The following is a 22,733-nucleotide window of genomic DNA, read 5'->3' on the forward strand; positions in this document are numbered from 1 at the left end:
ACAGAAGACAATTAAGAAGAATTGTTCTGGGAAGAGCTTCAAATTCACTGTACTGAACCTTTAAAATTGTAGGCAGTTTGATATTCCAAGAGACGCCCCCCTGAATTATCCATGCAGTTCTAATACACACAGCAGATGAAGCATTATCAACCATTTAAACTATTACATGCATTTGCTCAATATACTGTAACAATTCCATGTTTAGTGATTTGTACTAAAGTAAGTATTTTGTATGAGTAGAGTCAATTTCAATAATCTACCTTAGATGTGCATTTTTATTTGATGACGCACCCTGCAATTTACTAAATGAAAAGATGATATATACCGTACTTACAACTATTGGTAGGGTGATGGTGGTATTAGGTTCTCCTAAATGAAATAAGTTAACTAAATCTATTACAAATCAATTTTATCAGCAGCATATTATCAGCTATTTTGCCTATTTAACTTATTATCAGCCACTTAATCAAGTTAAGTAAGCTTGAACAAGATTTGACCTTACAATTTTATCATGGCTCCACACTTTTCTTGAGAAATTCTTCCTTCCTTCCTTTACAAGGTAATTCTGGAGCTTTTGACAATAGCGTGGCTGTGTATTGTTCCTCAACCTGGGTTCTGTTCCTATTTATGGATTAAACTTTCAGAATTTTGAGGAATAGATTATCAGAACTGGTCCATATATCTGGAGGACATCCAAATTGGGGAAGACTAACCTATAATATCACTCTATCTTATCCCTGCTATTCAAGTTTATATAAGGAAATGCTGAAGATAATCCTTCAGGCTATTGGCTTTGATGCTCTTAATACATAGGTGATAGCTAAACCTTTCTTTCCCACTTTTACCACATTACAAAGAAGTTAGGGAAACTGGATATGTAGGCTGCAAACTAAAGCCTAAGTCAAACAAGCTAGGAATACCATTAGTTCAGGAATTCTTATTCAAGGTTGGAAGGGGTAGAATCCCTCTTGAAAGCTCAGGTTCATAGTTTGACCTTGAATCTTTGATCTGGCAGTGAACTTATAGTACATGGTTTTATGCAATTTTATAATTGTGTTGTGCCAAGCCTCCTGCAACCTACCCCATCCCGTTGGGCCCACACCTCTGGTGATTACAGAGAATGAGGTGCAAGGTCTATTTTATAGACAAAAGTCAGGAAAAGCACCAGGTCCTTCTTCCTTAAAAGCTTGTGCTGACCAACTGCATCTTTAATAAATCACCTGCATCTTTAATAAATCACTAGAGATGTGCTATGTTCTTTCTTGCTTCAAATGCTCTATTGTCATCCCAGTGCCAAAGACACCTTCCATCAAGGAATTGAATTATTTCAGACCAGTTGCTCTAACATCTGTAGTTATGAAAACTGTTCTGACCCAAGCCTTGTTCAAATCAAACAAATGCAAATTGTTCATAAAACAAACCTCTTTTACTGCAGCGTTGTGAATTCTATGTATTCACAGCCAAGAATCATTTCAAACTAATTGTCCCAGATAAGAGCAACCCCTTTCAAGGTTGCGAAAGGCTGCCAAGAACAAAAGACTAATTGCAGATAAATATCCCAAACCAGAACTGGAGGATGAGAACTCTGAGCATAAAGAATGCTTCCTGCAAAGAAGCCAACCACGAAGGCTGGCTTTTATCCCTTATGGGAGGGGCCATGACCTTCCAGCCTTACTCCCAAGTCGCCCGTGCTGCTTCAGCTGCTCTTTCCTTCGAGCAGCCCTGCAAGCATGCGCACAGGCTTCCCAGGTCCCTCTTCATCACTGCTGCCAGACTCCACAACCTCCGAAGGCAGCATTCCACTCTCCGATAGTCCTGGCCCCATCCCTGCATCACATGCAGGCTCCTTGTCTGAATCCTCGCTGTCAGAGACCTCAGCTGTCTGCACTTGCTGCCGGCGAGCCACAACAAAGACCTTTGAAAGACTAGTGCTGGCCCACCGGAAAACAATCATGGATCCACTATTAGACTCCTTGTAATTTGCCTACCGAGCACATAGATAGACAGATGATGCTGTTAATATGACTCTGCACTAGATCCTACAACATCTTGAATCTCCAAAGACCTATGCAAGGATCCTCTTTACAGACTTCAGCTCAGCATTTAATACCATCATTCCAGATATTCTTCTAACTAAACTAAATCAGTTAGCTGTACCTGACCACACTTGTAAATGGATTATAAGTTTCCTAACAGACAGGAAGTAGCAGGTGAAAATAGGCAAAATTACATCAGATACCTGTACAATTAGCATAGAAGCTCCCCAGGGCTGTGTGCTCTCTCCACTTCTCTCTATATACCAATGACTGCATCTCAAAGGAACCCTCTGTTAAAATACTGAATTTTGCAGATGATACAACAGTGATTGGTCTCATTCGAAGCAATGATGAATCTGCATAGACGGGAAGTTGAACAACTAGCCTTGTGGTGCAACCAGAACAATCTTGAACTAAATTGTAGAAATGGTGGTAGATTTCAGGAAAACTCTCCTATACTACCACCTCTTACAATACTAGACAACACAGTATCATCTGCATCTCTATAACTGTCTGGTTTGGCTCTGCAACCAAACAAGACAGACAAAGACTTCAACAGATAATTAGAATTGCAGAAAAACAATTGCTACAAACCTGCCTTCCATTGAGGACCTGTATACTGCATGAGTCAAAAAGAGGGCTGTGAAAATATCTACAGACTCCTCACATCCCGGACATAAATTATTTCAACTTCTACCCTCAAAACGATGCTATAGCTCACTGCACACCAGAACAACTAGACATAAGGACAGTTTTTTCCTGAATGTGATCACTCTGCTAAACAACTAATTCCCAGAACACTGTCAAACTATTTAGTAAGATTGTATTACTAATATTCTTCTCATTCCTCGTATTACCTGGAGAAGATAATAAAAAAACAGATCTGCCAACATCTAGAAACAAGTAAAGTAATAACTAGCAGTCAGCACGGGTTTGTTAAACCAATCTTATTTGCCAAACCAATCTTATGTCATTCTTCAACACAGTGACTAAATTAGTAGACCAGCAAAATACTGTGGACATAATATATTTAGATTTCAGCAAGGTATTCGATAAAGTAGACCACAACCTACTTCTTAGTAAGCTAGAAAAAAGTGGAATAGATAGCACCACCACTAGATGGATTCGCAACTGGCTGGCAAACTGTACTCAACAAGTAGTCCTTAATGGGTCTAAGTCTGTATGGAGGGAAGTAAGCAGTGGGGTGCCACAAGGTTCCGTCTTAGGCCCAGTACTCTTCAATATCTTCATTAACGATTTAGATGAGGGAATAGAAGGGGAACTTACCAAATTTGCAGACGATGCTAAGCTGGCAGAAATAGGTAACACGCAAGAAGATAGGCTCAAGATCCAGATGGATCTTGACAGACTAGAAAACTGGGCCGTACCTAACAAAATGAAATTCAATGTAGAGAAAAGTAAAGTCCTACACTTAGACAAGAAAAGCCAAAAGTACACATATAGACTGGGTGAAACCAGGCTCAACAGCAGTAACTGTGAGAGGGACCTTGGAGTCCTAGTGGACAACCAGCTAAATAGGAGCCAGCAGTGTGCAGCAGCAACCAAAAAAGCTAATGCAATTCTAAGTTGTATTAGCAGAAGGATACAATCAAGATCATGGGAAGTACTAATACCACTCTATACAGCCTTAGTAAGACCACATTATAAAAAGATGTTGAGACTCTAGAAAAAGTACAGAGAAGAGCAACCAGGATGATTAGGGGACTGGAGGCTAAAACATACAATGTACGGTTGCAGGAACTGGGCTTGGCTAGTCTAGTAAAGAGAAGGACCAGGGGAGACATGATAGCAGTCTTCCAATATTTGAGGGACTGCCACAGGGAGGAAGGGGTCAAGCTATTTTCTAAAGTGCCTGTAGGCCAGACAAGGAATAATGGATGGAAACTGAACAAGGAGAGATTTAACCTGGAAACAAGGAGAAACTTTCTGACAGTGAGAACAATCAACCAATGGAACAGCTTGCCCTCGGAAGTTGTGGGAGCTCCATTACTTGAGACTTTCAAGAAGAGATTGGACTGCCATTTGCCAGAAATGGTGTAGGGTGTCCCGCTTGGGTGGGGGGGTTGGACTAGATGACCTACAAGGTCCCTTCCAACTCTGATTATCTGTTATCTGTTACCTATCTCTTCCAACTTATAACTATAACTCTGTTGCTTGCATCTTTACAATTTATATTGCTTTATTTGTTCCTTAATATGATTTAATTGCTTATTAGTAACCTATGACTATCACTGAGTGTTGTATCTTTTTTTGGGAAAAAGTTTTTATTTTTTAAGACAAACATATACAAACAAAACATAAAAACATAAAAACCACCTCCTTCTTATGTTCATACAGTTTGTCAGTTGGTTACAAATCTTTTGTGCTATCTTTTTGTAATCATTTCTCAATTTATATAAATTTGCACATTATCAAGCTAACATATGCTTATATATTTATCAATTATTAATCCTCCATGACCAAACTATTTATTCTATCACTTTATATGAGATATTTCAAACTTTATTTTAAAATTTATACTATACTTTCATCCAATGGTTATATATGTCTATATTATATTTTACATCTATCTATTAAACCTATTACAAAGTCATTGAATCTATTACATTACCATGTCTTTTTGTCCAACCATTGATAAAACAAATCCCATATCATATAAAATTGTTTATCTTCTTGTTCTCTAATTTCAAATGTCAATTTACTCATTTCAGCACAGTCCATAATTTTCTTAATAACTTCCTCCTGCATAGGTATTTTATCATTTTTCCAATTCTTAGCAAACATAATTCTAGCTGCTGTTAAATATTTACAATCAAATACTTCAATTCTTTATTGTATATTTCCGGTATAATTCCCAATAAAAAAATATCTGGTTTAAAGTCTATATGTTGTTTTATCATTTTTTCCAACCATGTGTGGATTTTAGTCCACTATTTTTTTGCATCCGAGCACGTCCACCACAAATGGTAATATGAGCCAGGTATCTGATGACACTTCCAACATTTATCCAATTTATTTTAAAACATTCTCGCAATTCTCATCGGGGGTAGATGCCACCTGTAAAAAGTCTTATACAAATTTTCTTTATATGCAAATTGTTCTGTCTCCCCTTCCCTTTTCCCCAAAAGGTAAGGGATTATACACACATACACACACAAACACCAACAGGCAAGCTAGCTCGAACTTCGCAGAGCAAATCTTCTGTAACTGATAACATTCTTGGCATCCCACTACATCCTGCCTGCCAAGTCCGAGCTGGCAGCAGTTGTAAATCAAAGTCTTATTCACACAGAGAGAAATGGGTCTTTTACTTCATAAAGCACAAGGCAATTCACAAAACAATTGTTCTTCCAACATAGTCACGAATAAAGTCTAAAGTAAGTTAAACTTTGTCCCGTACAAAGTTTAAGGAGAAAGCATACCCACTTTTATCCCCTGTGGGGTGTGGCTCAATGACTCAGCTCACTCTCTGACTCTCCTACACTTCCTACGTTGCTGCACACATTCCTCCCTACGACGCTGCTTGGGGTTGAGCCAAGACTCCTCCTCTTCACTCCCTGTCAGGGGCTGCTCCGACATGCCTTCCTCTTGATTCATCTCAGGCTGTTCTTCTCGGTTGTCTGATGGAACCTGAGGCATTACCCGGGAGGAAGGCATTGGCAGGGAGGGAGGTCCTAGGAAGGAAGGCATTGGCAGGGAGGAAGGTCCTGGGGAGGAAGGCATTGTCAGTTCCTCCCCCTCATCTTCCAGGTCCTCTTCCTCTGACAGCCTAGGCTCGGGAGTTGGGGCCACAACACAGTTGACATTGTCATTTTATAATTTTGAGACCACAATTTTTGCCACTTCTCTAAATCAATCCCATATCCAAAATTTCCCCCCAAAGCAATCATCATTTCTTTAACTTGTTCTTCTTCCAGTTTAAATTCTAATAAATGGCCATAAAGTTTTTAAATTACCTTTTCATCAGTACCCATCAAATTTTATCTAAATCAGTGAACTTATCATAAAAACCTTCTGTTTTAAAATATTCATCAAATCTAGATTGTACTTGCAAATATGAAAACCAATTCATTTTTACACCTTGTTCTTCCAATGCTTGCATAGATTTAAGTTCACCCTTTTCATTCAGTATCTCACCATATCTAACTGTTTGTTCCTTTTTATATATTACTGGACAGGAAAAAGCTTCAATAGTAGATATCTGTTGTGGCTCCGGGCTTGGATTCAGCTTCTGTGACTGATATGAGTTCAAGTGAGGAGGTCATGGCAGAAAAATATGAGCCAGCCTGGCTTACTGATTGGACTGATTACCAGGATAAGGAGATGGACGTGACAAAGGACGACAGACCTGATGTATTAGAATTGTCAGGACCTTTGACCTCCTCTGGTTCCTTATCTGATCAACAGCTGGGAATGGCTGACAGGGAAGTTTTGAGAGAGTCTTCTAGTGGAGATGAGAACTTGGAAAATTTGTGGTTAAATGTAAAAAATAGAAGACGGTTGAGAAGGCAAAATCAGCTGGAGCGAATGAGGAGAGCGAGTCAGTAAATTAGCACATTGCCTCAATGAGTATAAAAGGACACAGCTGGGCTGGTACATTTTGCCAGGAACAAAGTGACTATTTGAGTGAGGACGTTAGAGCAAGAAGCTCTGAGACTGGAGATTTATTGCCAGGACTGGTTTGCCGGACAGAGTAAAGATTTACGCTGTGGTTTCTGCCAGCCGTTATCTTGTAAGACTTCTTTCCGTTTGATTTAATTGTGAAACGGCTGCTTTCTGTTTTGTTCATTTGAATTTTGAAGGGGAGTCATAACATTATTGTTCCTGGCCCAAACAAACCATCTTTAAAGCAAGATGGATTCAAATCAACTGCAGCGTTTGGTAGAGCAGCAACAACAACAAATTAATCAGCTACTGCAAAGCAATGTGACGCTTCAGAATCAGGTAACACAATTGCTGAATTATGTTTCCAGCTTATCAAGCCCTGCTGCTGTTCCCCCTGCCCCCCCTGTGAGGAAAAGCCCAGTATCCATGCCGGAGAAATTTTCTGAGCAAATGGACAGGTTCCCGGCATTTATGGGTCAATGCCAATTGTTTATCTCTCTGAGGCCTGAAGACTTCCCAACTGACCGGTCTAAAGTAGGATTTATGATCAGTTTATTAACCGGGCAAGCTGCTAATTGGGCTACTCCCTTGTTAGTTCAAGATAGCCCGTTGTTGAACAATTTCCAGGGTTTTCTCCAACAAATGAGAGTGATGTTTGAGAACCCAATTAAGATACAAACTGTGGACAGACGGTTACGGGACATTAATCAGGGGAAACGTTCCCTGCAGGAATACATTGCAGAATTTCGTTTGCTGTGTATGGACTCTAACTGGAACGAACTGCTCATATGGCTGCATTCCAGGAAGGCTTGTCTGATGCCATCAAAGATGAGCTGGTCCATGCAGAGGGGGCTTTAACTTTGGATGCATTGATAGTTCAGTGCTTACGAATTGAAGCTCGTTTATACCAACGTGGGACGCAAACGGCTCGTTATGGAACCATCTTCGTTTTCTCGCACAACCCACGCCACCGAGAGTTTTCCAACCCACGGTTAATGCTGAGGAGCCGATGGAGTTAGGCGCACTCCGCCCTCGCTTAACGGTGGAGAACGTTCGAGAAGGTTCCAGGAAGGCTTGTGCCTTTATTGCGGGGGTCCGGGACATTTTGCAAATTCCTGCACTCGGAGAAGGACTCGCAGACCTGTGTCTGAAACCACTCCTGGCCCGTTGGGAAACGGGGTAGGCCCGACCTCAGGGAAACCCTAGGTCGGGCACATCCTCCACCCCCATCCCAAATTGCTGAAGTAAATCCTGGTCCTCCTCGGCATTTACTTTTGGACACGTGTATCTTCTTACAGTCCCAGAAGGAAGGAATTCCTGCCGTTGCGCTGGTGGATTCAGGGGCTACAACCAGCTTTATGGACTGTGCTTTTGTTAAACATTTTGGAATTCCTTTGATTCCTGTGAATCCACCCATTAAGGTGGAAACCGTAGATGGGCGTGAACTCAAGTCGGGACCCATTTGCTGCGCTACTCAGCCAGTGCGTATGCTTATTGGGGATCATGAGGAGGCGATAAGTTTTTATGTCACCTCGAACCTCCATCTCCCTTTGGTGCTCGGAATGTCCTGGTTGTGTTTGCACGATCCGTTGGTGGCTTGGTCGCAGAACGCCATTTCTTTTCCAAGCCTACAATGTGTGGACCACCTGAGGCATGTTTGCGCTGGCCAAGATATTGCCGCTCCTGCTGTCTCAATTCCTTCGGAGCTGTCGGACTTCTCCGATGTTTTCAGCGAACAGGAGGCAGACCGTTTACCCCCACATTGTACTTATGATTGTCCCCTGGACCTGATACCGGACGCTCCATTGCCAAAGGGGAGATTATACTCCATGTCGGAGCCCGAGTTGGTTGCACTCCGAGAGTTTTTGGATAAAAACTTAGCTCGGGGATTTATTCGATCCTCGTCGTCCCCTCTTTCGGCTCCCGTTCTTTTTGTTAAGAAGAAGTCGGGAGAACTGCATCTCTGTTGTGATTATAGATGTCTAAACTCTCTCACCGTGAGGAATAGCTATCCCTTACCGCTCATTCCGGAATTGATGGAGCGGTTGCAGGAGGCTACTATCTTCACTAAACTCGATCTGCGTGGGGTTTACAACCTGGTTCGGATGCGCAAGGGGGATGAGTGGAAGATGGCGTTTGGCACTCGTTATGGTCATTTCGAGTACACCGTCATGCCATTTGGTCTAACCAACGCTCCCGCTGTATTCCAGCATTTGATGAACGACATTTTTCGGGACATGCTGGATCGGTTTGTCGTGGTGTATCTGGATGATATTTTAATCTACTCTCGGTCCTGGGATCACCACCTTCATCAGGTCCGTCAAGTGCTGCAGCGTCTTCGGGAGCATAAGCTCTATGCGAAACTGGAGAAGTGTTTCTTTTTTCAGTCGTCGATAGAGTTTTTAGGGCACATCATTTCTCCCGAGGGCATTGCTATGGACCCTAAAAAGGTTGAGGCATTGTGTAGTTGGGAAGCCCCTCGTCGAGTCAAGGACGTCCAACATCTTTTGGGATTCACCAACTACTATCAGACTTTTATCCTGGACTTTGCTAAAGTAATGGACCCCATAACTCAGCTCCTCCGTAAGAAGGTCCCGTTTGTGTGGGGGGGCCTGCAACAACAGGCTTTTGACATTTTAAAGAAAGCGTTTGTAGCCGAGCCGATATTGAGGCATCCTGATCCGAATCGTCCATTTGTGGTCGAGACAGATGCCTCTAATGTCGCTATCGGAGCGGTACTGTTACAAGCTTCGAAGGATGGCGCGCCTCTTTTCCCGTGCGCATACTATTCTAGGAAGCTCACAGCTTCAGAGCGCAACTACACCATCTGGGAAAAGGAGTTGTTGGCCATTAAGGCTGCTTTTGAGACCTGGAGACATCATTTAGAGTGGGCTCGGCACAAGGTAGAGGTTCGGACAGATCACCGAAACTTGGAACATTTGACCACAGCTAAGAAATTGAACCAATGCCAGATTCGGTGGTCGTTGTTTTTTGCCAGGTTCAATTTCTCCGTTACTTATGTTCCGAGTGGACAGAATCGGAGGGCAGACGCGTTGTCTCAGAAGCCCGAGTATATCGGTCCCAAGGATCCTCTTTCTTTACGAACGGTGTTACCACCAGAATCCTTGGCCATACTGCAAGATCCAGTAGACTTGCGGGCTCGCATACGAGAGGCACAACGATTGGATGCGTGGACGCAGCAAAGACAGGGGGACGTCGGACCTGATTCTCCATGGTCCATTGAAGAGGACTTGCTCCGACATCGGGGTTTATTATACGTACCTACCAGGTCGTTGAGAGCTCTCATCATGACACAATGTCATGATAACCCCGCTGCTGGCCATTTTGGATTTTATAAAACCTTGCATTTGGTCACCCGGACTTTTTGGTGGCCTCAGGTTCATCACGATGTGTTCTCTTACGTCGCTTCTTGTGTCCAGTGTAGGCAAGCGAAAGCGGCGTCGGGTGCGCCCCCTGGACTCCTCCAACCATTGCTGACTCTGGGCAGACCATGGGGAATGATCTCCATGGACTTTCTCATGCATTTACCATCCTCGTCGGGCTTCACGACGGTGCTCGTGATAGTTGATATGCTTACTAAAATGGCTCATTTCATTCCCTGTCAGAGATTACCTTCATCCCGCTCTACGGCCCAGCTATTTTTACAGCATATCTTTCGTCTGCATGGACTGCCAGATAGAGTGGTTTCTGATCGTGGGGTTCAGTTTACTGTGCAGTTTTGGAAACAGTTAATGGCAGCGCTACAAGTTCAGGTGTGCTTAGCGTCAGCACACCATCCGGAAACTGATGGCGGGACTGAGAAGGTGATTGGCATTCTTACCCAATATTTGAGGTGTTTTGTTAATCAGCGACAAAGCGATTGGGCGAAATACCTCCCATTGGCAGAATTCGCTTTTAATAACTCGCAGCACACCTCCACTCGGGTAACGCCATTTTTCGCGAATGTAGGTTATCATCCGTGCTTCTTCCCATTAACTTGGATGGATTCACCGGTTCCTGAGACACAAGATTTTCTGGAGGAACTGCAAGCGGTCCACCGTTTAGTAAGGCAACAACTTGAACGAGCAAAAGAGGACTGTAAACGGTTTGCGGACCAGTCACGCCGAGCACCGCCTCCGTTAGCTGTGGGTGACAAAGTGTGGTTGTCCATGAAACACCTTCGGATCGATCGCCCAATTAGGAAATTGGATCATCGTTTCATCGGTCCATTCCCGATTGAGGCAGTTATCAACCCTGTGGCATACCGGCTCACCTTACCGCGCTCCATGCGTATTCACCCTGTATTCCATTGCTCTCTTTTGGTTCCTGACTCCCCGGACTGTCCTCTGCGTGCTCCAGCTGGTACGACTTCCCCATCAACGCCCTGTGAGGAGGCGGAGGTTGATGACACGGTGGTCAGAGTTACTGATTCGCGTTGGCTCAAGGGTCGTTTCCAGTATTTAGTCGGGAGGAGAGTGGATGACTCAGAAATTTGCTCATGGACGGATGCGTCTGCAGTTCATGCTCCAGACATCATTTGGGACTTTCATGAACGTTTCCCTTCAAAACCGCATCCGGATCGTCAGACCCGGGGGAAGGGCCCTGCGGTGAGGGATAGTGCTGTGGCTCCGGGCTTGGATTCAGCTTCTGTGACTGATATGAGTTCAAGTGAGGAGGTCATGGCAGAAAAATATGAGCCGGCCTGGCTTAGTGATTGGACTGATAACCAGGATGAGGAGATGGACGTGACAAAGGGACGACAGACCTGATGTATTAGAATTGTCAGGACCTTTGACCTCCTCTGGTTCCTTATCTGATCAACAGCCGGGAATGGCTGACAGGGAAGTTTTGAGAGAGTCTTCTAGTGGAGATGAGAACTTGGAAAATTTGTGGTTAATTGTAAAAAATAGAAGACGGTTGAGAAGGCAAAATCAGCTGGAGTGAATGAGGAGAGCGAGTCAGTAAATTAGCACATTGCCTCAATGAGTATAAAAGGACACAGCTGGGCTGGTACATTTTGCCAGGAACAAAATGACTATTTGAGTGAGGACGTTAGAGCAAGAAGCTCTGAGACTGGAGATTTATTGCCAGGACTGGTTTGCCGGACAGAGTAAAGATTTATGCTGTGGTTTCTGACAGCTGTTATCTTGTAAGACTTCTTTCCGTTTGATTTAATTGTGAAACGGCTGCTTTCTGTTTTGTTCGTTTGAATTTTGAAGGGGAGTCATAACAGATATCCATAATAGAATTTTTAAATAATATTGTCCTTTTGTCTTCTCCCAGTTCAAAAACAGTGCCTCTCGAATATAATGTCTTCTAAAGTACCCCTATGTTTTAGTTCTCTTATACCAAAGGAAAGCATGCCATCCTAGCAGCAAATTATGCCCTTCTAAAGTCAATAGTGTTTCTTAATGTTATCCATTCCTTTACGCACATCAAACTTGTTGCCTGGTAATAGAGCTTCCAGTTAGGCAAGGCAAACCCTCCTCTTATTTTTGCATCTTGTAGCAGTTTAAGTTTTATTCTTGCTTTCTTTCTCTGCCAAATATATTTCAACACAGTTCTATTTAGGTCTTCAAAAACCTCTTTCCCTAGTTGGACTGGAATTGCCTGGAATAAATACAGAATTCTAGGCAACACATTCATCTTAATTGTAGATATTCTTCCAATCAATGATAATTGTAAATTTTCCCATTTTGCCAAATCTGTCGCAATCTGCTGTTTGAATTTAATATAATTGTCCTCCTTCAGTGTGCTACACCTTGGTGTAATATATATCCCTAAATACTTAACCTTATTTACCTGTATTTCTAAAGTTTCTTCCAACTCTTTCTTTCGTCTTGCTAACATATTTTTGTTAATATCTTTGTTTTATCTTTATTTTCAAACCTGCTACTTTTCCATATTCTTCTATCTTTTCTATTAATTTAGGTGCTGTTTCCAATGGATCCTCTAGTATGAATGCCAGATCATCTGCAAAAGCTTGTAATTTATATTCTTCCTTTTTAATTTTCATTCCTTTTATTTCTCTTTCTTCTCTAATATTCCTATTCAACACTTCCAAAGTTAACACAAACAGCAGAGGCGACAGTGGACAACCTTGTCTTGTCCCTTTTCTTATATCTATAGATTCTGTTAATTCTCCATTTATCATAATCTTTGTAGTTTGTTCATAATTTAACGTTTCAATGGCTTGAATAAATTTTTTACCAAAGCCCATTTGTTCCAATTACAATAACATAAATCACCAACTCACGTTGTCAAAGGCCTTTTTGTGCATCTAGAAACATCAAAGCCATTTGCTTTTCAGGATGTGCCTCATAATATTCCAAAGTGTACAAAATAATTCTCACATTATCTTTGATTTGTCTCTTTGGCAGGAATCCATTTTGATCAACATATATAAAGTTATTTAAGTATCTTTTCAGTCTTTCTGCCAAAATTGAAGCGAAGATTTTATAATCTGAATTTAATAGGGATATAGGTCTATAATTTTTAACTTGTTGCAGGTCTGTATCCTCCTTCCGTATAAGTGTAATATATGCTTCTGACCATGTTTTGGGTATTCTTTTCTTTAACATAACTTCATTCATAACTTCTAACAGATGGAGATTCAGTATTTCCTGGAAAGTCTTGTAAAATTCCACTGGCAATCCATCTGGACCTGGTGCTTTTCCAACATTCTGTTTTTTCAAAGCTTCTGTTAGTTCCATCATCGTTATGTTCTCTTCTGGAATTATTTCAGTGTCTTTAGGTATCTGAGGTAAAATCGCTTTCTGTAAATATTGCTTAACTTTTTCTTCTTGAATATTCTCTTGAAAATACAGTTTTCCATAGTAATTTGGTATGATTTTTTTCTTCTCCTCATTTCCATAGCAAACATGTCCTTCTTCATTTATTAATTGATTAATCCTTCTTGATTTTCTTTCCTTTCTCAATTTATAGGCTAACCATCTGCCTAGTTTGTTTGCATCTTCAAAGTAATTCTGTTTAGCATTTTTAATTTTTTGTGCTAATTCCTCTTTTTCCATTAGTCCCATTTTATGATTAATTATATCCATTTTATTCTTAATGTCTTTTTTTGTGGGAACATCTGTAAATCTTTTTCGAGTCTCTCATAGTCATCCTCCAAAGTTTTAAAAGTCTTTTTCTGTTTTATATTTCTTTTCCTTATATAGTCAATTATCAAACCTCTTGTATAGGCCTTCATCGTGTCCCAGACATTCTGTAAAGACGTATCCTCTTTTCTATGTTCTTTAAAAAAGAAAACCAATTCTTTCTCTATTTTCTGTTTAAAGTCTTTTTCTTTTAATATCGTATTATTTAAAGTCCATCTAGATCTCCCCTTATATCCTTTCCAAATAACTGTCATTGGATTGTGGTCTGCCCAAGTGCTTGGTTCTATTTCAATTTCTCGTATATTAGTAAGTAGTTCTGCTGACATCCATATATCTATTCTAGACCAGGATGCATGTCTGTTTGAGTAAAAAGTATATTGCTTACTTTCCACATTTCTCTCTCTCCGTGTATCTTTTAAGTTTAATTCTTCTATCATTCAAAAGAAAGATTTTGGTAATATCTTTCTAGCTTTCTTTGTTGATTTCTGTGTTTTATAGTCCAACTGATCTTTAATTATTCCATTAAGGTCTCCCATCAAACAAATATTAACATAGTCCAATTCAATTATTTTCATATGTAAGTTTCTGTAAAATTCTTCTTGATTATCATTTGGAGCATAAATTGCAATTAAAAGTGTTTGGGACATTATTGTCCATTATTTCCACCATCAAAATCCTCTCGTCGTCATCTGTATAAATTAATTCTGCCGCAATTGTATCTCTAATATATAAGACCATGCCTCTTTTTTTGATTGTGTCAGTGACGTGAATAATTTCCCTATTTTTTTTTGTTTCAATATATATTCATGTTGTTTTTAAATATGTACTTCTTGTAAACAAATTATATCCAATTTTAATTTCTCTAATATATGAAATACTTTTCTTCTTTTAGCAGCCAAATTAAGTCCGTTTATGTTAATTGTAATCAATTTCCTTTCATCCATGTTAAGCTTTATAAGAGGGTTTTATTGCTCTAGTAGATCTTAATTCTCGTTGCTCTCTGGGTTCACCGCCTACTGCACCTTCTTCTTTTTCCTTTTCAATTACTGCTTTACACTCCTCTTGAAATTCAATTAGTGACTCTTCTTTTCTTTTTCTTCCTCCTTTCCTCTAAAAAATTCTAAGTAGAATAACCCCGCTTTTCTGACTGTATCAATTCTGTGTCTTTGTTCCTGCCAAGTGAACAAGAGGCCTTCTGGCATCAACCATCTATAGTTTATTCCTCTTTTAAATAACTCTTTAGTCAAAAATGTATATTCTCTTCTCATCTCTCTTACTCTTCTTGGTACTTGTTTTAGTACCACAATTTCTTTCTCTTTATATTTAATGTTTTCTCTCTTGCCACCTGTAATATCTGTGTTTTGATTATCTTCTTGGTAAATCTTATATGTACTTCCCTTGGTAACTTGTTTCTCATTGCATATCTTGTATAGACATGGAACACTTCATCCATCCCATCCATCATCTTCTCTTTGTCTCTTTCTCTAACGCTTCTGCCAGTATTTCTGTCATTATTTCAGCAAAATTCTTCCACATTTTGAAATCTCAAATAAAATTCTGATCTATCGATTTCCCACCCCAATGGTTCACTCCTGCCCTTCTCAACATCGCTCAATCGAGTATCAATCTCTCCAATTTTCTTATATCTTTGTATATCTTCTTCTTCAATTTTTTTGAATCTGTCTTCATATTTCATCATCTGTTGAATATTTTTCACTTTCTCATCTGTCTTTTTAATTTTTTGCTCAATCTTCTGAATTCCTTGCATGATCATCTGCAATGTCACTTCCTTCTCTTTCTCCTGTTGTAACATTGTCTCCAGATGGTGAGGAGGTTGGTATCAAGGAAGCTGGGGCTTTCTACTCATCCACCCCCACCCCTAGGACTAGATGATATTCTGAATCAGACTATTTGGCAAAGCTAGGGAGCTCAAAAGAGTTACAGGATTTGGGTAACTACTTTAATTCATTAAAAGTAAATAAATCTTTCTGGCTTCCAGCTGGGCGCTGCGTTGATGTGGAGCTGAGGAGCAGATCACCGCTCTGAAAAGCTCCGATTTTTGCTGTTTGGTGGCTTCCAGGAGTGTGTCGGACCTCGGAGGGGTAGACAGATGAAAGGGGAAGACCTGGAGATCTCGGGGAGGTGCTGCGATCCCAGAGATTACAAGAGAATCCCCCAAAATCCAGCAGCAGAAGAGGGAGATCATACAGATCGGAACCATAGACGTGGCAGCCCAGCAGCTTAAAGAAGAAGGAAGGAAGTAAAAGAGTGGAGAACAGCAAATTGAGTAGTGGAAAGGTGAACTTAAAGAAGATTTCCAGAATACTGATTTATACTACAAAGGGAAATTGAAAATTGAAACACCAAACTGAACAGTGCACCGAAGCGGCAGAAATATCGGAAGGAGCACTAACTAAAGAAACGGCAGTAATTTATGCTAAGTAATGGAACACTGAAAACGGAGGAGCTGAAGGGTGAGACAACACTGTTTACTTTTACTTTGGGAGTTGAAAAGGGGGTTGTATAACTATATTTTTTGGCGATTGACGCTTGAGAATTGTGGGGAGAAAGAGAAAGTGACAGTGACATGTCCAAGTGAGACAGAGAGATCGGAAGAACAGCTGAGAGTAAAAACTTGAAAAGAGGACAATTGACACTTTAATAGATTTAAGGAAAGGATTGAAGAAAGAAACCTTATAATTGCTATATTTGTCTGATAACTGTGATAAAGAAAAAAGGAAGAGATAAGATAACTAAGATTTATAATTGGAACTAGGACTGTGTGGAGAAAAAGAATAAAGGAGCAAGAAGAAGAAGAAGCTAAAATAGAAAGGAGAAATGAAATGGTGGAAGTGACTGTGCAAATTTGAAGAGGACATTTATCAAAAAAGGAGGAGGAGGAGGAGGAGGAGGAGGAGGAGGAGGAGGAGGAGGAGGAGGAGGAGGAGGAGGAGGAGGAGGAGGAGGAGGAGGAGGAGGAGGAGATGATCCATGGACATCATTCAACTGGTCAATCATAGATGTAACTAAATAATATTGGTAAAACATAATCTTAATAGATATATATGTGTTAGAATATTGAGTTAAGAACACTGGTTAATAATTTTTGAATAACCAGACAAATGAAAGTGTGTTGTATAAATATAGAACTCAGACCTTCAAATAATAATCATATAGTAAGAAATTGAGGTATTTTTATTCTGAGGTAAGCATATAACTAAGAACTTTAAAGAAATAGATAAATTGATATTTATATATAGATAAGAATTTAATTACTTTAATGAATTGGCTGCTTTAAATTAATTAATTAAGCATATAAGACTGTTGATTTTGTGAGTAAATAGATCTGTATTTGATTAATATTGAATTCTCTTAAGTATTGTAATAGTTGAATAAGTTCAATAAGAAAAAATACAAATAAGAGCTGATTGTGATTTTCCATAATAGAATTTTGGTAATTAATAATATAATAATATATGTATTAATATTACTATTGAACTGAAAAGGAGAGGAAAATAGTGCTCTACTAGGGATAGTTGATGGTAGATTGGAAAGAGCTGCTACAGATAGTTAAAATGGCGACAACATCAACTACAAATGTAAAATCAGGAAAGAAAACTACAACGACATCTGCACCTATGGGGCAGAGATCCATAGATGCGATGCTACTGGCAGAAAAAACTAGTTCAGCTCAAAGCCTGCAGACAGTACAGGCAACGCTCACTATGATGCAGGAAATGATGGCAAAAACACACGAATTGATAGCAAGGAACCATGAAGATAGGAAAACAGAGATGAAAACTGAAATAGGACAAGTGAAAAATGAAATACAAAATTTGAATAGTAAGATTGGAAAGATGCAGGAAAAAGTGATAAAAAATGAACAGAAATTAAATTTAGTAGAGGCAAGAATGGAGATGGTGTAGAAGAAATTAGAGGATTCAGAATAAAACTGGAAAATGCTCTACTGTGAACTCCGGGATTCGATGGTACATATGGAATTAGAGAAGGCATCATTTCATCTTAGGTTCCAAAATGTGGTGGAAGACAAAAAGGAAGATTTACATGCAATTATGACAAATCTGATAACGGCAGCTTTACAGAAACCCAAACTGGACATTGAAAATGATGTAGACGAGTTCTACAGAATATATACACACTATGCAAGGAGACATAGACTACCCTGAGAGGTTCATATTCGATTTGCGAGGAAGATAAACACGAGACCTGCTCTATAGTAAGACCAAAGATGAACCACTTGTATACAAAGATCATGAAGTGGTTACACTGAAACAAATACCTAGGAGAGTCAGAGAGCAGAGAAGGGACTACCAATTTTTATCAACTTAACTTATTAGAAATGGTATTCCACTTAGGTGGCTCACCCAAGGGGGGCTTTTAGTTTCGTGACAGAACAAAAAATATAAAATTGATACAATTGAAAAAGCACAGGAATTTCGTGAATGACACCTAGGACCCGAGGAAGAACAAGAAAGTAGAGATGACCTAAATACAAGAAGCCAAGAGGAACAACTCTCTGGAGAAAAAGAATCTGATTCACACTCTGAACCCCAAAATCTTAGAAAAGAAGGGGAAGGCAACAGACTAAGAAAAAGAGAGCCTAGAACAAGAAATGAAACGAGAAATGCCTCACACAGTCAATGACACTGATAGAGAAATCACTTTATTTTCAGTCAATATCGATGGTTTAAATCTATCATCAAAAAGAAAACAGATATTTGAGAAACTTAAAAAACAAAACGCTGACATAACTTGTATCCAAGAAGTGCATATTCCAGATAATCAATCAGACCTCTTAAAGAATATAAATTTGGGTAAAATGTACTCAGTACTTGCAAACAAAAAAAAGGGGTATTGTAGTATATGTAAAGGATTGGTTGCAACATAAACAAATATACAAAGATCAAGAAGGGAGGATGCTCTTTATAGAAATAAATGTAAATCAGAAAAAGATATTATTAGTTACAATATATGCCCCGAATACAAACCAAAAAGACTTTTATAATAGGCTTCAGCATAAGATAATAGAATTTGAGAATGCTAATGTATGCATTGTAGGAGACCATAATGCAGTCCCAGAGAAAGAGAAAGATTATAGAACTTCCAAAAAAAAAAAAAAAAAAGGAAAGGAGAATACTCCCTTTGTCTTTTAATAATATGGTAAGAGAACTTAACTTGAAAGATGTGTAGAGAGAATTAAATCCAAATAAAAAACAATAAACCTTTTTTTTTGAATGCCTACCACTCTTGGTCCAAAATAGATCAGATATGGATGGACCATATGGAGAATATTGAAAGGATCGAGATTTTGCCAAATCTATGGGCTGACCATAATCCCATTCAAATTAAATGGAAAGGAAAGAGAAAAATTGGAAGATGGACATTTAACAATACCATATTAAGAATATATTGAAATGATAAAATGAAATGATAAAGAAAGAATTTTTTGAAATAAACAAAAGAGAATATATCTCTTTACAGAATCTTTGGGATACAGCCAAAGCCTATGTGAGAGGTCTAACTATTGCTTATAGTATTAAAAAGAATAAAGAAAAAAGACAGCAACAAAGCATGTGGAGGGAGAAACTGAAAGATTTGGAAACAAGTAGACAAAAGGACCCAAACAATTCAAACATTAAGAAAGAAATTGATCTGGTAAAACATAAAATAAATTTAAATGTACAGGAAGATTTGGCCCGAAAAATTAAATTAGCAAAACAAAATTATTTTGAAAACGCAAATAAGCCGGGGAGGTGGTTAGCCCATAAAATTAAAAAAGAAAAGAAAAGAGAATGATCGTAGCTCTCCAAGATCAGGAAGGGAAATTATGCACGCAGACCCAAGAAAAGAAAGAAATTGCTGAGTTTTTTATGAAATTGTATAAACAGGAAGAAATACCAGAAGAATCTATTGATCAATATTTGAACGAAAAGAACTTGCTTGAAGTTACTGGTGAAGAGAAACAAAATTTGAATATAAAATATCTATAGAAGAAATTAGGAAGGCAATTGGAACACAAAAAGCAAATAAGACCCCTGGCCCAGATGGAATTCCTTTGGAATTCTATAAGGAATTCCAAGAAACACTAGAGGAGATATTAGTGGACTTGTACAATGAAGCCCTGGAGAACGCTAACATGCCTAAATCATGGTTGGAAGCCTATATTACCTTCATTTATAAAGAACAATCAGACCCACAAAAAATTCAAAACTATGGACCACAGATTACAAAATAATGGCTACAACACTGGCGGAAAGATTAAAGAGAGTATTAAGTAGAATTATCCACACTGATCAGAATGGCTTCCTCCCCCATAGGCAAATAAAAACAAATACCAGAACCATTATGGATATATTAGAATATTATGAAGAACACTCAACCAAGACAATGGCATTGATATTTTTAGACGCCCAGAAGGCTTTTGACAACCTGAATTGGAACTTCCTTATTAAACAACTGATAGGCAGGAAATTTGGTGAAAATTTTATAGGATTTATTAAAACAATTTATAACATGCAAATCGCAAAAATATTAATAAATGGGGAAAATACAGATATCACAAAGATAAATAAGGGAGTAAGACAAGGCTGCCCCCTAGCTCCTCTACTGTATATATTGACAGAAGAGACTCTCTTAGCACAAATTAGGCAAAATCAAGAGATTAGAGGACTAAAAATTAAAAAAGAGGAATATAAACTCCAGGCATTCACCAATTTATATTAGAAGAACCCTTAGAAACGAGCCTTATACTACTAAGAGAAATAGAAGAATATGGAAAAGTGGCAGGGTTAAAAATTAACAAAGAAAAAACAAAAGTGTTAACAAAAAACTGTACAAAGGAGCAGAAGGAAGAACTAGCAAATAAATTAGGTATGCAGGTGGAAAATAAAGTAAAATACTTAGGGATCTGGTTGACTGCTAGATGTTCGTCGATTAAAAAAGATAACTATGATAAGCTAATAACGCAAATAGTTAAAGATTTAGATAATTGGGCCAAACTGCAGTTATCGTTATTGGGACATATTTCGAAAGTAAAAATGAATATTTTGCCAAAACTGTTGTTCCTCTTTCAGACAGTGCCAGTCAAGTTGGAAAAGAACTTTTTTGTAAAATTAAACAAATGTATATCTAAATTTATATGGCAGAGGAAAAAACCCAGAGTGAAACATAAACTATTACAGGATGCCAAGAAAAAAGGAGGATTTGGCCTTCCAGATTTTGAATTATATCATGATGCTGCTATATTAAACTGATTTAAGGATTGGGTTAAATTAGAAATAGAAGGTTATTAGTATTAGAAGGTTTTGATCTCCAACTTGGCTGGCACGCCTTCATGTGGGATGGAAAATATAAACAACATTCATATTTCCAAAGGCACCATGTAAGAAATGTGTTGTTCAATATCTGGGGAAAGATTAAAAAAAACCACTACCCAAAGGTTCCAGTGTGGCTATCTACATTGGAAGCAGTCACATATCCAAATCTATTGGATTATGAAAATATTATTAGGTATAAAGATTTACTATATGATACTGGAGAGCTTAAAAATAGGAACCAAATACAAATTCAAGGAAAGGAGATAGCATGGTGGCCCTTTGCACAAATACAAACCTATTATAAAAAAGATAGAGAACAATTTGGCTTTAATATGATCCCACAAGAATTAGATAAAATATGGCTAGTAGAGGAAAAGAAAACAATTAGCAAAACATATAAATATCTTTTGGATTACAAACTAAAAGAAGAAACAGTCACAGAATCTATGATAATTTGGGCTAAAAACTTAGGTCATAGTATTGAATTAGATAAGTGGGAACACATCTGGCAAACAAATTACAAATTAACCATGTCAGTCTCGTATAAAGAAAACCTATATAAAATGGTTCATCGCTGGCACTTACCTCCTGCGAGACTGGCTAAGATGTTCCCCAACCTACCACCCAACTGTTGGAAATGTAACTACGCACAAGGAACATATTTTCACATGTGGTGGACTTGCCCATGTGCTCAGAAGTTTTGGAGAAATATTAGAAATTGGATTTTAAATAAAACAAAATTTAAAACTTGAACCTGAAACCTTTCTGCTAAGTATGATAGATTTAAACATGGAGAAAAAATATCAATATTTAATTTTGCACATCATAACTGCGGCCAGAATAATCTATGCACAAAACTGGAAATTGTCTTTCATTCCTTCAGAGGATATGGTAATTTAAAAAATACATGAATGTGCTGATATGGATAACCTAACGAAATTGTTAAAAAATAAACAAGATAGTGACTATTATGAAATATGGAACATTTGGTATGATTGGTTAAAGAAAAGGTAATATTTGATATTTGGATAAGTTATGGAAATGACAGAAGATGTTCATTTAATTATAAACTATATAGAGAAATTAAAACATTAAAAGAACGAAGGAGTTATTGTAACAAGGCAGATCACGTCAATGATAAAGATAAAGAAAAAAAAACATTGCTCAATATACTGTAAAATGAATATATGTATATGTGCATATATATATGTGTGTATGTGTGTGTGTCTGTGTGTCTGTTTTAAATGTATGTCAAATAAATGTTTAATAAACAACTTTTTTTAAAAAAAGTAAATAAATCTTCCTAAACAAATATAAATGACCCATACTGGGCCATTTTTCAGTAGGTGAGATCTCCAAATCACAGGAAAGGGGGAAGAAAGGAAAAAAGTAGGTAGAGGAGTTGATACCCTATGGGTATATCTGAATTGCACATGTAGGCATGGTTAGAATTTTCAAACTTTTGTTTTTTGTGGGAAATGTTGCGTGTGTTCTTAAAATATGTTTATTTTAGAGTTGATACTGCAATTTAATAAATATGTGTTTCATAACAAAAATATGCTATCAATTTTTGGCAACCATGATCAAGAAATATAACTGGCTTATTGCCAGTTACC

At 38.5% G+C, this 22,733-nt stretch overlaps 1 protein-coding gene across 1 annotated transcript in view; it reads right to left on the bottom strand.

Moving 5' to 3' along the window:
* EXOSC7 (exosome component 7) overlaps positions 1-22,733 on the bottom strand; it is a 112,605-nt gene that overhangs the window by 6,183 nt on the left and 83,689 nt on the right. The gene's annotated exons all lie outside the window — the stretch shown is intronic.

The sequence above is a fragment of the Pseudonaja textilis genome, chromosome Z (genome assembly GCF_049901715.1).
Source record: "Pseudonaja textilis isolate UNSWEBS1 chromosome Z, rPseTex1.2, whole genome shotgun sequence".
NCBI lineage: Eukaryota > Metazoa > Chordata > Lepidosauria > Squamata > Elapidae > Pseudonaja > Pseudonaja textilis.